The sequence below is a fragment of the Heloderma suspectum genome, chromosome 2 (assembly GCF_057233095.1).
Source record: "Heloderma suspectum isolate Gila_16-S chromosome 2, 16-S_ref, whole genome shotgun sequence".
Classification (NCBI taxonomy): Eukaryota; Metazoa; Chordata; class Lepidosauria; order Squamata; family Helodermatidae; genus Heloderma; species Heloderma suspectum.
The window spans coordinates 347,277,694-347,293,677 of record NC_139459.1 but is presented as its reverse complement, the minus strand read 5'-3'; the positions used below and the strand labels follow the sequence as shown (position 1 = coordinate 347,293,677).

At 46.4% G+C, this 15,984-nt stretch overlaps 1 long non-coding RNA gene across 1 annotated transcript in view; it reads left to right on the top strand.

Annotated features, from left to right (window-relative positions):
* LOC146355400 (uncharacterized) overlaps positions 1 to 15,250 on the top strand; it is a 31,345-nt gene extending 16,095 nt beyond the window's left edge. Inside the window, exons 5-7 of the long non-coding RNA XR_014787185.1 lie at positions 7,348 to 7,481; positions 14,306 to 14,419; positions 14,942 to 15,250. This is a non-coding gene — a long non-coding RNA (uncharacterized LOC146355400). The remainder of the gene's footprint in view (positions 1 to 7,347; positions 7,482 to 14,305; positions 14,420 to 14,941) is intronic.
* Positions 15,251 to 15,984: the final 734 nt, after the last annotated feature.

Here is a 15,984-nt window from a genome sequence, read left to right as displayed (position 1 = left end):
AGCTTTGCGGAGCAGCCGGCCAGGCCCGGCCAGGCCCAAGCCGTCCGCAGCCGGATTTCCGGCCGTGGAGGGCTCTGGGTAAAAACAGAAACAAAAACCACGTACGCAAATGGCGGCAGCTACGGCTGCCACCATTTGCGTTCCTTCTTTTTGGCCATCTTAATCTACGTAAATATTTACGTAGACTATGACAGCGAAAATAAAGGTGAAAGCAAATAGCGTAGCGGGCGCTATTTGCGTCCCTTTTTGATTCCCCATTTTAGCCTACATAAATCTTTACGTAGGCTAAAACGGTGAATCAAAAGGGGACGCAAATAGCGCCCGCTACGCTATTTGCGTTCCCTTTTATTTTCGCTGTCATAGTCTACGTAAATATTTACGTAGATTAAGATGGTAAAAAGAAAGAACGCAAATGGCGGTGGCCGTAGCCGCCGCCATTTGCATATGCGTTTTTTTTTTTTTAACTCACCCAACCATGATAGGCTACGTAAAGATTTATGTAGCCTATCACGTCGTATTTTTTTTTGTTTAAACCTAGCCATCATAGGCTATGTAAATCTTTACGTAGCCTATCACGTCTTTTTTTTTTTTTTTACACAAGCCTGGAAATGGCGGCGGCAGCAGCCGGTCGGAAGACTGGCCGCCACCGCCGCCGGAGCCGCTGCCGCCCCCGCCCCGAAGATCCGCCCCAGGTGAGTCTCGTCCCGGAGAGGATCCGCCAGGGGGCGGGGGGGTGGCAGGCCGTTCCGCCACAGAGTTCGGGGGGCCGAATGCACTGGCATTCGGCCTCACCGAGATCCGTGGCGGAATTCTCTGACATCCCTAGTCTTAATACAGATCCTTGGGATCCCACTGTTTATATCCCTCCATTGCGAGAAATGACCATTTACTTGTACTCTCTGCTTTCCCGTTAGTGTAAAAGATTAACCTTCCACCCCATTTGTTTCATTATTACATTTCTATACCACCCAATAGCCAAAGCTCTCTGGATGGTTCACAAAACAAGACTTAAAACCATAAAATATAACTTGATAAAACATAATATAAAAACAATTCAAAGTTTAAAACAGAATAAAACTAGTCTAAAAACCAAAATAAATGCCAGTAGCAGTGCAAAGATCTTAAAACCTTTAAATGGAAGGACTAAATATGCTGCAGGAATAAATAGGTTTTCACCTGGCACCAAAAGGATCACAACATAAACTAATTATATACATTTACTAACAGTGCAATGCTATGCATATTTGCTCAGATCGGACACGACTGAACGACTGAACAACAAAGTCCCACTGAGATCAGTGGAGATTACCCCCAGGTAAATGGGTATAAGAGTGTAGCTGAAGTGTGGAAACTGGGTTGTGTGTGTCTATGTAAGGACATTCTACTAACTTGTTTGTGAATAGTAAGAAGGAAAATGGGAACTTGAAGGATACATTATCTTCTTCATGCAACCCAATGTGTATCATGGCTTGGGGGTAAAGTGATAAACATTGTTTTGTCTTGCTAATATTAACAGCTTTGGGAAAAGGCATTTCTTGGTGATGGAAACATATCTTTCTGCAGGCATTCCAGTAAATAGTGTGCATTGGTTCTCCCAGAGAATCAGGAGATGTTGCTGAATGGAGTGAGCGGGTGCTTGTGTGGGTGAGGGGGGACCCACAAAAATGGGGTGGAGGGACCTTTCACGGAGCGGAGCCATTCCTCTCGCAGAAGGCCTCTTCCTCTCCCGGAAGGCCTGGAAGGAGGAGCCTGGGCCTTCGGGGAGACGGATGCAGGTCCTTCCCTTCCGGGGGAGGGGACGTGGACTCGGAAGCAGAGGCTGAGCAGCCCCCTGGCCCCCAGGGGCCTCCTTGCCTCAAGGGACAGGCCGGTAGGTCTCCTGTAAGAAGGAGTGCTGGCTTACAAAGCAGGTCTCCTCGGGAGAAAGCAACTCCCGAGTAAGCTGTGGCCAGAGGGCTTTAATGGACAGCAGCTGAGCCTGGGAAGGGCGCCGCAGCCTTTGTGCTTCGAAGCCTTGAGGGCTCCATTGCCAGCACTGGAAACAAGGTCTTCTCTGCTGCGTTGCCTCCCGCTTTCCTGACCCTGCCTTGGGGTTGACTACAGGCCCAGGGTCCTGCTTGACTCTGCCACTGGCCTGTGTATGTATCGGACTGCCTTGCTGTGTTTTGACTGCTGCCTGTCAGCTTGGCCACCCCTGCTTTGCCAGATGCCATGTATCTGGCTGACTGCTTGTGCCGTGATCTTTGCCTGTTGCCTTGACCACTTCTGCCTTTGCCTTTGCCCCCTCGCACTGCGACCTGTCTGCGGGAGCTTTGGCCTGGTTTCTCCCTTTGCCTGGTGGCCAGCCCTTTGGCCACTGCTCAGCCAGCGCAGGGCATCGCCTGCCCCTGCGGTCTGCCTCTCCCAAATTGCTGTTCCTCACACACCGTAATCTGCCAAGCACGCGGCTCTCACCCCCAGCTCTGCCGCTGAATTGCCTATTTGGGACAGACAGTAATTAAAGTTCTTCTGTCATATCTCTGGCTCCTCTCCAGAGTCACTTCAGGCAGAAGCATAGGCTGTCGTAGTCGTAGGAATTAGCAGAAGCTTACAACATCACCTCTCAAAGAAGCTCTCGTCCCCAGTTCACTTGCAAGATGCCTGCAGCTCTCTTGGAGACAGTCATGTAAGACAGATTTAAAATTACAAACATACTGTAGGTTAGAGCAGCTTTCTCCAACCTGGTGCCCTCCAGAAGGTGTTGGACATCAACACCAATCGTCCTCAGCTTGCATGGGAGTTGTCGTGCAACACATCTGGAGGGAAGCAGGGTGGGGAAGGCTGGTGAAGCGGAAACATACTTTGCAATGACGGAATTGTTCTTTCTTTTTGTATTTTATGTCTGAATATATTTTATACGGTTAAAATGAAGTTACATATCCCAGGTGATTCATTCTTAACTTTTCACATGTCTATTTCAAAGACATCTAAGCCTCAGTAATGGCATTTTCAGGGGGCTGGAGGGGCTGCCATGGCAAGGCGTGAGGTCCACTTCTGCCAGCGAGAGATGATCCAGCATAAATCTGGATCCAACCCCTGGACTGAAACTCCCATGATCACTGACCATTGGCCATGCTAGCTGGGGATGTTGGGAGTTACAGTTCAAGACATTCAGAGAGCACCAGATTGCCTGCCCCATTCTGGCACTGTCCTCCACCAAGTCAAGGAGCATTTCTACACCAGCCTAAAATCCGGCATTTAAAACGGGGCTTTCTGCTTCTCTTTTAAATGCAAGATCACAATTAGGGATGTTAGAGAATTCTGCCACGGACTCCAATGAGGCCGGATTGTTTAGAATGAGTCTGTGGCGGAACGGAGTAGGGATGTACGAATCCCTTACCTTGCTCCGCTGAGGGGCATCTGTGGTGGGTGGGAGGCGCTCCGTCCCTCCTCCCGGAATCCTCGATGGGGGGGAGCCGCTCCATCCTTCCCCCCAGAATCCTGCCTGGCTGGCTCCGGCCGACCGCAGCTGGACATCCAGCCACTGGGCAGCCCTGCAGGGACACAAATGGCGGCTGTCATCCCTGTATTTAGCCGTGATAGGCTACATAAATATTTACGTAGCCTATCACAGCGGGGGGGGGGGAACCCAGCATACGCAAATGGCGGCGGCTACCACCATTTGCGTACGCTGGGTTTTTCCTCCCCCTGCCATGATCGGCTACGTAAGTATTTACGTAGCTGATCACGGCAGGGGGAAAAATTTTTTGCCAGTGCATTTGGCCTAGGGATGGCAGAGAATTCCACCACGGATCTCAGTGAGGCCGAATGCCAGTGCATTCGGCCCCCCAAACTCCGTGTTGGAACGGCCTGCCCCCCCGCGGATCCCCCCTGGGATGAGACTTACCTGGGGCGGATCTTCCAGACGGCGGCGGCGGCAGTGGCGGTGGCCGGTCTTCTGACCGGCTGCCGCCGCCACCATTTCCAGTGTTAAAAAAAAAAAAGACGTGATAGGCTGCGTAAAGATTTATGTAGCCTGTCATGGCTAGGTTAAAAAACAACAACAACGTGATAGGCTACGTAAATCTTTATGTAGCCTATCACGTCTGACTTAAAAAAACAACAACAATGCGCATACGCAAATGGCGGCGGCCATAGCCGCCACCATTTGCGTTCCTTATTTTGGCCTGTCTTAGTCTACGTAAATATTTACGTAGACTAAGATGGCGAAAATAAGGGGAACGCAAATAGCGTCCACTACGCTATTTGCGTTCCCCTTATTTTCATCGTCTTAGTCTACGTAAATATTTACGTAAACTAAGATGGGCCAAAATAAGGAATGCATATGGCAGCGGCCATAGCCGCCGCCATTTGCATACGTGGTTTTGGTTTTTTTTTAAACTCACCCAACCATGATAGGCTACATAAAGATTTACATAGCCTATCACGTCGTAGTTTTTTTTTTTTAAACCTAGCCGTCATAGGCTACGTAAATCTTTACGTAGCCTATCACGTCTTTTTTTTTTTTTTACACAAGCCTGGAAGTGGCGGTGGCGGCAGCCGGTCGAAAGATCGGCCGCCACCGCCGCCGGAGCTGCCGCCGCCCCGAAGATCCGCCCCAGGTGAGTCTCGTCCCGGGGGGGATCTGCCAGGGGGCGGGGGGGTGGCAGGCCGTTCCGCCACAGAGTTCGGGGGGCCGAATGCACTGGCATTCGGCCTCACCGAGATCCGTGGCGGAATTCTCTGACATCCCTAGTCTTAATACAGATCCTTGGGGGAACCCCACTGTTTATATCCCTCCATTGCGAGAAATGACCATTTACTTGTACTCTCTGCTTTTCCGTTAGTGTAAAAGATTAACCTTCCACCCCATTTGTTTCATTATTACATTTCTATACCACCCAATAGCCAAAGCTCTCTGGATGGTTCACAAAACAAGACTTAAAACCATAAAATATAACTTAAAATATATACTGGCGGAGACAGGTAAGGGCAATTTCGTACATCCCTAATTTGGCCTCACTGAAATCTGAATGCCAGTGCATTTGGCCTCACTGAAATCCGTGGTGGAATTCTCCACCATCCCTAGCCGTGATAGGCTACGTAAATATATCACGGCTAATGCAGGGATGCAAATGGAAGTCCGGCGGCAGGCAGGCCCGGCCAGTGGCTCCACGGACTTGCTGTGGAGTGGAGTTGGCCAGGGAGGATTCCGGGGGGAGGGACGGATCCCCATCCCCCTGAGCAGATGCCCCCACCCAGAATGGGGTAAATAATCTGTCCATCCCTTATCACAATGGACTCTCTTTATACTCGCTTCCTTTTCCCCCCTTATCTGAGTCTTCCATATGTTTCATTATATAGCTGCTAGATGGCACTGTGGTCTAGCTCCTCCTATTGCGGGGTTTCCTCTGTTCACAAGGGAACTCAAGCGCTGTAATTTGATAGCTCATTATCTCCGATCTTTAAAAAAAAAATGGAATAAAGTGCCAGAGGTGCCCTGGAGGTTGACAATGTCATCTAAAGGAGAAGCCCTACAATTCTCCTTGTCCCTGCCTTGTCTTTCCCTCCCCATCCTTCTACCGCCTCATTCTTGGCTCAAGAGCTACCTGTGTGTGAGAGTTTCTGACACGTGGTCACTTTTCAGGGAATGGCTGGTAGGGGTGGGGTGAGGTGCACACAATACTCTGGTTTACCTCAGGCAGCAAAATGTCTTGGGCTGGTCTTGTCCCCAGATACCACCAACCTGGCAAGGCTTGCCTCTTTTACCAGTCGCTGGTGTCAAGCCCATAACTTGATTTTACCAAACCTAATCTGGATTTATTCTAGCCTCTGGTTGTTATTTCACCACCATCTAGACATACTTCCACTGGGTTATTTATGGTCTGAGTTATGCCGATCAGCATAACTGATTTTTCTAGCAATGGGTAATTCATTCTCTCTCTCTCTCTCTCTCTCTCTCTCCCTATTTGCCTATTCTGGATGGGATTGCACTCTTTCTGAAGGAGCAGGTCCATAGTTTGGGGGTGCTCCTGGATCCATCTTTGTCACTGGAGGCCCAGGTGGCCTTGGTGGCCCAGAGCACCCACTACCGACTTTGATTTGTATACCAACTACGCCTATTCCTGGATAGGGATAGCCTAGCCACGGTGATTCATGCACTAGTAACCTCACAATTAGACTACTGTAATGCGCTCTGTGTGGGGCTACCTTCATGCGTGGTTCAGAAGCTGCAGTTGATGCAGAATGCAACACCTAGGGTTCTCACTGGGACACCCAGCTATGCTCACATAATACCTGTGTTAAAAGAACTGCACTGGTTGCCCATTGACTACTGACCCACATACAAGGTTATGTTGTTATCATATGAAGCCCTAAATAGCTTGGGACCAGGATACCTCACAGACGGTCTTCATAGAATCATAGAATAGTAGGGTTGGAAGGGGCCTACAAGACCACCGAGTCCAACCCCCTGCTCAATGAAGGAATCCAAGTCAGAGCATCCCTGACATTCAGCTTCATCTTGAATGCCTCCAGTGTGGGGAGAGTCCACCACCTCCCCGGGTAATTGGTTCCATTGTTGTAGTGCTCTGACAGGAAGTTTTCCTGTTGTTCAGCCGGAATCTGGCTTCCTGTAACTTGAGCCCATTATCCCGTGTCCTGCACTCCGGGATGATCGAGAAGAGATTCTGGACTTCCTCTGTGTGACAACTTTCAAGGAATTGAAGAGTGCTATCCTATCCTCAGTCTTCTCTTCTCCCAGGCAACATATAAGACCATGTTGTGTTTTTAATGTTGTATCTAAATGTATTTTAATATCGTGAACTGCTGATTTTATTCAGAGATTTTATTCAGAGGTATACAAATGCCACAAATAAATTTTAAAAAAAATTCTGCTGAAAGGTACATCATGGGAGACCGTTTAAATACCTACATGCATGCATACATAACAGAGGTGTAATTCTTGTGGGGCTTTTGTATTTCATTTTCAAGGCTTTTGCTGTAATTTCTTAACATTCTAGTCATCAGAAATAGTCAGAACCTTATTTTGTACAGTTGTACTGCATTCTCTAAGATGTCTCTAGTTTGGCTCTGTCCTAAAGAAAAGACCTGTTGCTAAGAAATATTTGCAGAAGTTAATTAATTACTTAATTGTGTGACAAATTCTCATATGGGTGAGAGAGAAAAAAATAATTCCAGAAAATGGATTAACATACTTGACTACACCCTTGGAGAAATCTCTTTCCAGAAAGTCAGGACTCTCCTTTAATTTCCTGTAAAGTAGACATTTCCCCACCTTATTTGTTCTTGCCATTGGCTGTTCAAATTGTCCTGGGGAGAATAAATTTCTTGCATGTGCCTTCCCAGATGCATCTGGAGAAAAGGTGAATGATTGGAGCCCTCTTTCTTTCTATCTTTTCTCCTTCTCATCTGCACTTGTGACCAAGAGATGGACAAGATCTTTCTTCTGGGCTTCTCTCTTCTGCTCTGCTGGACAGTTGGTAAGTAGAGAAAGTACACAAAAATGGGGTCCGGCCTGTTCAATACGGTCCTTCCGAGTGTTCATATGAGGGAGACTTTTGCCTAGTTCAGAAGATGGTGGGTGGCTGCAAGCTCAGGCTTTGCTGGGCAGCATGCCCGGCTACCCACTTCCCCAAATAGAAAGAAGGAGAAGGCATGGAGAAGGCATGGAGAAGGCACTGGGGGCCAAGGGTAGGGAAGGTAGTTTAGGGATGTGGTTGCATCTGCTCTGCACCTTCTTAAAAAATAGTTGATGGTGCTGGGATCAGCCAGGTTGCCATGACTGATCTATAAAAATTGTAAGAATAACTCTGCATATGCTCTGAGGCACTCGTATCCTTTCTTACCTGCCAGAGTGTAAGTTAACTTTAGCGTGGTCCCTCTTCACGACTTATCTTTTAACTTGAAAGGTAAAGCCTTTACTTCTGAATGTCACAAGATTACAACCTATTGCTTATTTTAATCATGCTCCAAAGTACAGACTTAGTTTTGCTTATGTGATGTATCAAATGGTCTCTTGAACTTTCTGCTCAGTTTCATAACCATCCTCGTTCTCCCAACATTAGAAGAGGCTCCCTTGATTCATATGAGTGTTCGTATCAGGGAGTCTTTTGTCTAGTTCAGAGGATAATATTAAGCTGAGATAGGTATGAGCAGTGGCATCCTGTTCCTCTCCCCTTCTTGGCAGGCTACAATAAGCCTGGCAGTCTTTTGTTAACCATCATTTCACATTATATCCGAACTGGGAAACTAAGGTTACCAGCTTTGGAACAAACCAGGGCTTTAATTCATTGTTTGATACTGGGGGTTAAGTATGAGACTCTGTCTGGTTCTGAACCCAGAAACTGTATTTTCTTCATTTGGAGGGAAAGGGAAGTGGTGGTTAATCAAAGACTTCCAGGGTTAATTCTGGCATGCCAAGAAAGAAGGAAAGACGGAAGGGGCTGCATAGGTGGGCACAAGTCTCATTCATAAATCAGCTTATTAAGCCCAGTTGTGTCAATCTGAACTAGGCTATTATGTTAAGGATACTGTTGAGGAAAACTATGTTCTCAAAGTATTGACTCCAGTGGTGGCATGACACCTGGGACCATGGCAGCCTGGGCCTCACATAGAATCATAGGGTTGGAAGGGGCCTACAGGACCATTGAGTCCAACCCCCTGCTCAATGCAGGAAGCCTGATTTTCAGGTGGTCTCCCATCCAAGTACAAGACATGATCAGGCACATCCAGCCCTTTGCTCATGTACCCAAAGACATTGTAATTAAAAGAGGGTGGCTGAAAGCTGGGGCTTCACTGTGCACTGCAGCCTGCCTAGTCAGCCAAACAAGGAAAACAGCGATGCAGAAACTTGGAAAATCATAGAATAGTAGGGTTGGAAGGGGCCTACAAGACCATCGAGTCCAAGCTCCTGCTCAATGCAAGAATCCAAGTCACAGCATCCCCAACAGATGGCTGTCCAGCCTCATCTTGAATGCCTCCAGTGTGGGAGAGTCCACCACCTCCCTAGGGAATTGGTTCCATTGTTGTATTGCTCTAACAGTCAGGAAGTTTCTCCTGATGTTCAGCTGGAATCTGGCTTCCTGTCACTTGACAGGAAAAAAGTTTCAGGCAGGATTCTTTCCTAGCCCTACCTGGAGATGCTGGGGATTGAACCCGAGACCTTCTGCATACCAAGCATGTGCTCTATCACTGAGCTACAGCCCTTTCTATTGGTGGATAATGGCAACTGACAAACAAAACAGCCCCAGATTCGTTTCTCTGAAACCACGTGAACCCACTTTTCTCAAAGACTTGAGTGAGGAGAAGGAGAAAACCCAACCTTCTTGTCTGTTTGTATAAAGTCAAATACACTTCAGAACTTCTCTTGCCCACCAAAGAGAATTCTCTTTAAGAATTCCCCAAGATATGCTCTGGGTGGAATAAAGAAGAGAAAGAAAGGACAGGGGAGGGGAGGGGAGGGAAGAAGAATGGTGATTGGAAATATGTGCAGGGGTGGGAGGTAGAGAGAATTCCCTAATCCAAGTGGCTCCTTTCAGAGAGGTAGTACTTCAGAGGAATTTAGGAGGCTGTGGAGAGTTTGTAAGGATTGCATGTACTTAAATGAACTTTATGAGGTGAGGTAGCTGAAGGCTTTTTCTAGCTTTTTTAAAACTGTAGAACCTATTTAAAAGCCCCAGTAGTTTCTTAATCATGATGCCACATGGTCCTAACCCTCCCTTTGGGATTATTTGAGTCTACAGCTATCTAGGAGAAATTAAAGTGGAGGGGGAGAAAGAAGTTTGTGGAGGCTGATTGGATCCTTTGCTGTACTGAAGCTACTAAACTTCTGCAGAATCCAAAGGTTTCAGTCTGGGGCAGTAAAATCAGATGCTCTGTGAAATACCAGTATTTCACATGGAGCTCTTTCTTCCCTTCCTTCTCCCTTTTCAAAATTTCATTGCAGGCAAACTCCCAACAGTGGGCATGTAAGAGCAGAAAAGTGGGGATAGAGAGTTTTTTTGCACCTCAAACAAACAAACAAACCCTACACCAGAGATTAGGGACAGTGATCTCCTAATGATCATGTTAAACACCTTCTGATTAGGATCTCTAATCCTCTGGGTGGCTTGCCAGTTTTTACTTTTTGTTTTAGACTTTGAGAAAAGGAAAATTTATGTATGGCTAGCACACAAGCCTCTGGACCTAACTGTCTGAATTTGGTAGGTTCAGCCAGCTCTATAGGGCCTACCAGGTCTCCAAATTCCATGAATTTATGTGGAAGCACAAAAAAAATATAGCTCTTTACTTTGACAGATTTTTTTGGAAAAAGCAAATTTTACCTGTGGCTAGCACAAAAGCCACTGGACCTAACTGTCTGAACTTTGGCAGGCTCAGTCATCTCTACAGGGGCTGCCAGGTCCCCAAATTCCATGCACATATGTGGAAGCACGAAAAGAATATAGCTCTTTGCTTTGACACATTTTCTTGAAAATAGCAAATTGTACCTGTGATTAGTACAAAACCCACTGGACCTAAGTGCCCAAAATTTGGCATATTCACTCAGCTGCATGGGGGCTACCAAGCCTCCAAATTTCATGCATTTATCATGCAAACTAAAAACGTTATGGCCGCTTTTGTTTTCCAATGCAAGTCAATGGGAAAATGTAAAAAAAAGGCAATTTGGACAGCTCAAAAGATCCGGGACCCATGCCCAGGTGGGCCGCTTTACAACGATGTCTCTGCTTTCATCCCATTGTCCGCTTACTGATGGAATCAGATTTTTTGTAGGGATGTTCGTGCTTGCAATTGTGCAAGTGTGCACTTATGGAAATGCGTACTTGCACAAGTGTGCATTTGTGCAACCCCCCCCCCATCTACAAGTCTGTGGCATCCTTGTGATGAGGAAAAAGCCAGTCCGCTGTAGAATCCGCAGGTCAGATCCATAGAAATCTGAATTTATTTCAATCCGTTGTGGATTTCTCCAATATCCTAATGATCTCCATGAATTCTTGTCCATCAGATCTAGCTCATCTAAGCCATAAAACTTGTTGTTGTTCAGTCGTTCAGTCGTGTCCGACTCTTCGTGACCCCATGGACCATAGCACGCCAGGCCTTCCTGTCCTGCGCTCTCTCCTGGAGTGTGCTCAAGTTCATATTCATTGCATCGGTGATGCTATCTAGCCATCTCATCCTCTGCTGTCCCCTTCTCCTTTTGCCTTCAGTCTTTCCCAGCATCAGGGTCTTTTCCAGAGAGTTTTCTCTTCGCATTAGGTGACCAAAATATTTGAGCTTCAGTTTCAGTATCTGTCCTTCCAATGAGCACTCAGGGTTGATTTCCTTTAGGATTGACTGATTTGACCTCCTTGCACTCCAGGGGACTCGTAAGAGTCTTCTCCAGCACCACAGTTCAAAAGCATCAATTCTTCGGCGCTCAGCCTTCCTTATAGTCCAGCTCTCACAGCCATACATTACTACTGGGAAAACCATAGCATTGATTAGATGGACCTTTGTCGGCAAGGTGATGTCTCTGCTTCTTACTATGCTGTCTAGGTTTGCCATAGCTTTCCTCCCAAGGAGCAAGCGTCTTTTAATTTCATGGCTACAGTCACCGTCTGTGGTGATCTTGGAGCCCAAGACAGTAAAATCTGTCACTGCTTCCATTTCTTCCCCTTCTATATGCCCGGAAGTGATGGGGCCAGATGCCATGATCTTAGTTTTTTTAGTGTTGAGTTTCAAACCAGCTTTTGCACTCTCCTCTTTCACCCTCAACAAAAGGCTCTTTAGATCCTCTTCACTTTCTGCCATTAGGGTGGTATCGTCTTCATATCGGAGGTTGTTGATAATTCTCCCAGCAATCTTAATTCCGACCTCTGATTCATCCAACCCGGTATTTCTCATGATGTACTCTGCATATAAGTTAAATAAGCAGGGTGACAATATGCAGCCTTGTACTCCTTTCCCAATTTTGAACCACTCGGTTGTTCCATGTCTAGTTTTTACTGTTGCTTCTTGACCTTCGTACAGGTTTCTTAGGAGACAGGTAAGGTGGTCTGGTACTCCCATCACTTTAAGAATTTGCCACAGTTTGTTGTGATCCACACAATCAAAGGCTTTAGCGTAGACAATGAAGCAGAAATAGACGTTTTTCTGGAATTCTCTTGCTTTCTCCATGATCCAGCGAATGTTGGCGATTTGATCTCTAGTTCCTCTGCCTCTTCAAAACCCCGCTTGTACTTCCGGTAGTTCAGGGTTCGCATACTGTTGAAGCCTAGCTTGTAGGATTTTGAGCATCACCTTGCTGGCATGTGAAATGAGCGCAATTGTGCGGTAGTTTGAACACTCTTTGGCGTTGCCCTTCTTTGGAATTGGAATGTAAACTGACCTTTTCCAGTCTTGCGGCCACTGTTGAGTGTTCCAAATTTGTTGGCATATTGAGTGCAGCACTTTAACAGCATCATCTTTTAGGATTTTAAATAGCTCAGCTGGAATACTGTCATCTCCGCTAGCTTTGTTGTTACTAATGCTTCCTAAGGCCCACTTGACTTCACTCTCGAGGATGTCCGGCTCAAGTTCAGTGACTGCACTATCATGGCTATCAGGGACATTCAGATCTTTCCTGTATAGTTCTTCTGTGTATTCTTTCCACCTCTTCTTAATCTCATCTGCATCTGTTAGGTCCCTGCCTTCTTTGTCCTTTATCATGCCCGTCTTTGCACAAAACGTTCCCTTGAGATCTCCGATTTTCTTGAAGAGATCTCTAGTCTTTCCCATTCTGTTGTTTTCCTCGATTTCTTTGCATTGTTCATTTAAGAAGGCCTTCTTGTCTCTCCTTGCTATTCTCTGGAACTCTGCATTCAGTTGGATATATCTTCCCCTTTCTCCCTTGCTTTTCGCTTCCCTTCTTTCCTCAGCTACATGTAAAGCCTCATCAGACAGCCACTTGGCTTTCTTGCATTTCTTTTTCTTTGGGATGGATTGAGTTGCTGCCTCCTGAACAATGTTACGGACCTCCGTCCATAGTTCCTCAGGCACTCTGTCTATCAGGTCTAATCCCTGAAATCTATTCCTCACCTCCACTGTATATTCATAAGGGATATGATTTAGGTCATACCTGAATGGTTTAGTGGTTTTCCCTACGTTCTTCAATTTCAGCCGAAATTTTGCAAGAAGCAGCTCATGATCTGAGCCACAGTCAGCTCCAGGTCTTGTTTTGACTGACTGTATAGAGCTTCTCCATCTTTGGCTGCAAAGGACATAATCAATCTGATTTCGATATTGACAATCTGGTGATGTCCATGTGTAGAGTCGTCTCTTGTGCTGTTGGAAAAGAGTATTTGCTATGATCAGCGTGTTCTCTTGGCAAAACTCTATTAGCTTTTGTCCTGCTTCATTTTGTACACCAAGGCCATGCCTGCCTGTTATCCCGGTGATTTCTTGACTTCCTACTTTAGCATTCCAATCCCCTATGATGAAAAGGACATCTTTTTTTGGTGTTAGTTCTAGAAGGTGTTGTAGGTCTTCATAGAACCGATCAACCTCTGCTTCTTCGGCCTCAGTGGTTGGGGCATAGACTTGAATTACTGTGATGCTGAATGGTTTGCCTTGGATTCGTACTGAGATCATTCTATCATTTTTAAGATTGTACCCCAGTACTGCTTTTCCCACCCTTTTGTTGACTATGAGTGCTACTCCATTTCTTCTAAGGGATTCTTGCCCACAATAGTAGATATGATGGTCACCTGAATTAAATTCGCCCATGCCTGTCCATTTTAGTTCACTGATTCCCAAGATGTCGATGTTCAATCTTGCCATCTCATGTTTGACCACCTCCAGCTTACCCTGATTCATTGATCTGACATTCCAGGTTCCTAAACAGTATTGTTCTTTACAGCATCAGATTTTCTTTTCACCACCAGACACATCCACAGCTGAGTGTCCTTTCGGCTTTGGCCCAGCCGCTTCACTCTTTCTGGCGCTACTTGGAAATACCCTCTGCTCTTCCCCAGTAGTATATTGGACACCTTCCGACCTGAGGGACTCATCTTCCAGCGTCATCTCTTTTAGCCTTGTGATACGTTCCATGGGGTTTTCTTGGCAAGAATACTGGAGTGGGTTGCCATTTCCTTCTCCAGTGGACCACATTTTGTCAGAACTCTCTGCCATGACCTGTCCATCTTGGGTGGCCCTGCACGGCATAGCTTATGGCTTCAGTGAGTTACGCAAGCCCCTTCGCCACAACAAGGCAGTGATCCATGAAGGGGAAGCCATAAAACTAGGAACATGATAATAATCCCTGTGTTAAATTCACTGCTTTTTCTCTCAGCTCAAGGTTTGGTGTGCAATTATTGTCGAAGAACAGATCTTTGTCATGCAAAGAATGAGACATGTGTTGCTGACCCCAAATATCCTCACTGCTACACATCTCTACTGCAAACAAGTGAGTTCTTCTAGAATTCCCAAAAGGTTGTTGTTGTTTTCATGGATTTCAGCCAGTATTCTGAGCGATCAGGACTCTTTGATTATTCTTTCTCCCACATTTCAACCCACTTGACCAAGGTCTTAAGAACATCAGAAGAGCCCTGCTGGATCAGACCAAGGGTCCGTCTAGTCCAGCATTCTGTTCCCACAGTGGCCAACCAGCTGCCCACGAGAAACCCACAACCCTTCACATGACATGAATTGATGAAGATTTCCAGCCAACCCCCTTGCCTCATGACATGATCTCTAGCCCACTCTATTAGGAGTGGAGAACTTGTGGCCCTCCAGATGTTGTTGGAATCCAAGTCCCATCCACCTCAACCAGCATGGCCAATGGCCAGGGATGATGGGAGTTGTAGTCTGACACCATCTGGAGGGCCACAGGTTCCCTAGCCCTGCACTATATCCTACCCCTGCCTAGGCTTGAGAAGCCATGCATCCTGGCTCCCAACTCACACACTTGTTTTCTTCTCCTCTTCAGACATAACAAGTTACTTCTTTTATGGCTGTGCCTCCTTTACACCATGCCTCAACTGGGAACCGATTAAGAATGGAAACAAAACATACATAGTGAAATGCTGTAACACTGACTTTTGCAATGGATTTCCTGCACTTAATGAAAGCCGTCACCTACTGGGGTCCCCAGAAGCCATGGGTCCCACGTACCATCTTGTGTAACCTTTAAGTATTGCCTCTATTACAGCTTTTGTTCCAAGACTTCCCATATCAACATGGGGCTCTCTGATCTGTGGAAAAGCTTGGAGGTGACAGAATAAAAATGCATGACTTGAAAGACATCCTCAAGTGTCTCTTCTCCTTTCTTTTTTACATGTGCAATAAGCATGTTACTGTGGTCAGATAGTTTCACCGGGGAACATCTCTGTCATGTCATCTTTGTTGCTGCAGAAAGAAATGTCATATTTCTGTGAAAATTAATGAGAGTATCCGAAAATCTGCGCACTGGTGAACCCACAAATTTGGGTTCATCCAGGAAATGGCAGGGAAGAAAGAATGGGGCGAAAGGGAAAACTGAAAGAGAGAGAGGAAGAATTGTGTGTCTCTCTGTGTGAGCCTGTGTGTGTGTGTGTGTGTGTGTGCGCGTGCGTGTACACGTACTATGGAGGGGAGATTGAAGTGAAAGCAATGTAGCCTCACCCGCTTTGGACGTTACCGTATGGCCAACGAGAGGCTTTCTATACAGCCCTTGGGCTGCAATATTTCCCCACCCCCGATTAAGGGGTATACCTGTCCTTATATCAGACCCAGATTTAGTCATACTGAGTCAATGGGACTCAGTAGTACAGCTAAGCAATTTTAGGCCCTGGAATTAATGAAATTATGGGGGACTTTAGCTGGCCATGTGTGGATTACTTCAATTGTGAAGCACACAACTAACATATCTCTTCTCCTCACCTGCGATCGCCATGCTTTACATTTGCTTTTATGCTCCTGATTATGTCAGACCAAGCCTCCCTCAAAACTCACACAGTCTGCCAGCTTTGCTGTGTATGTATTCCCAGCATT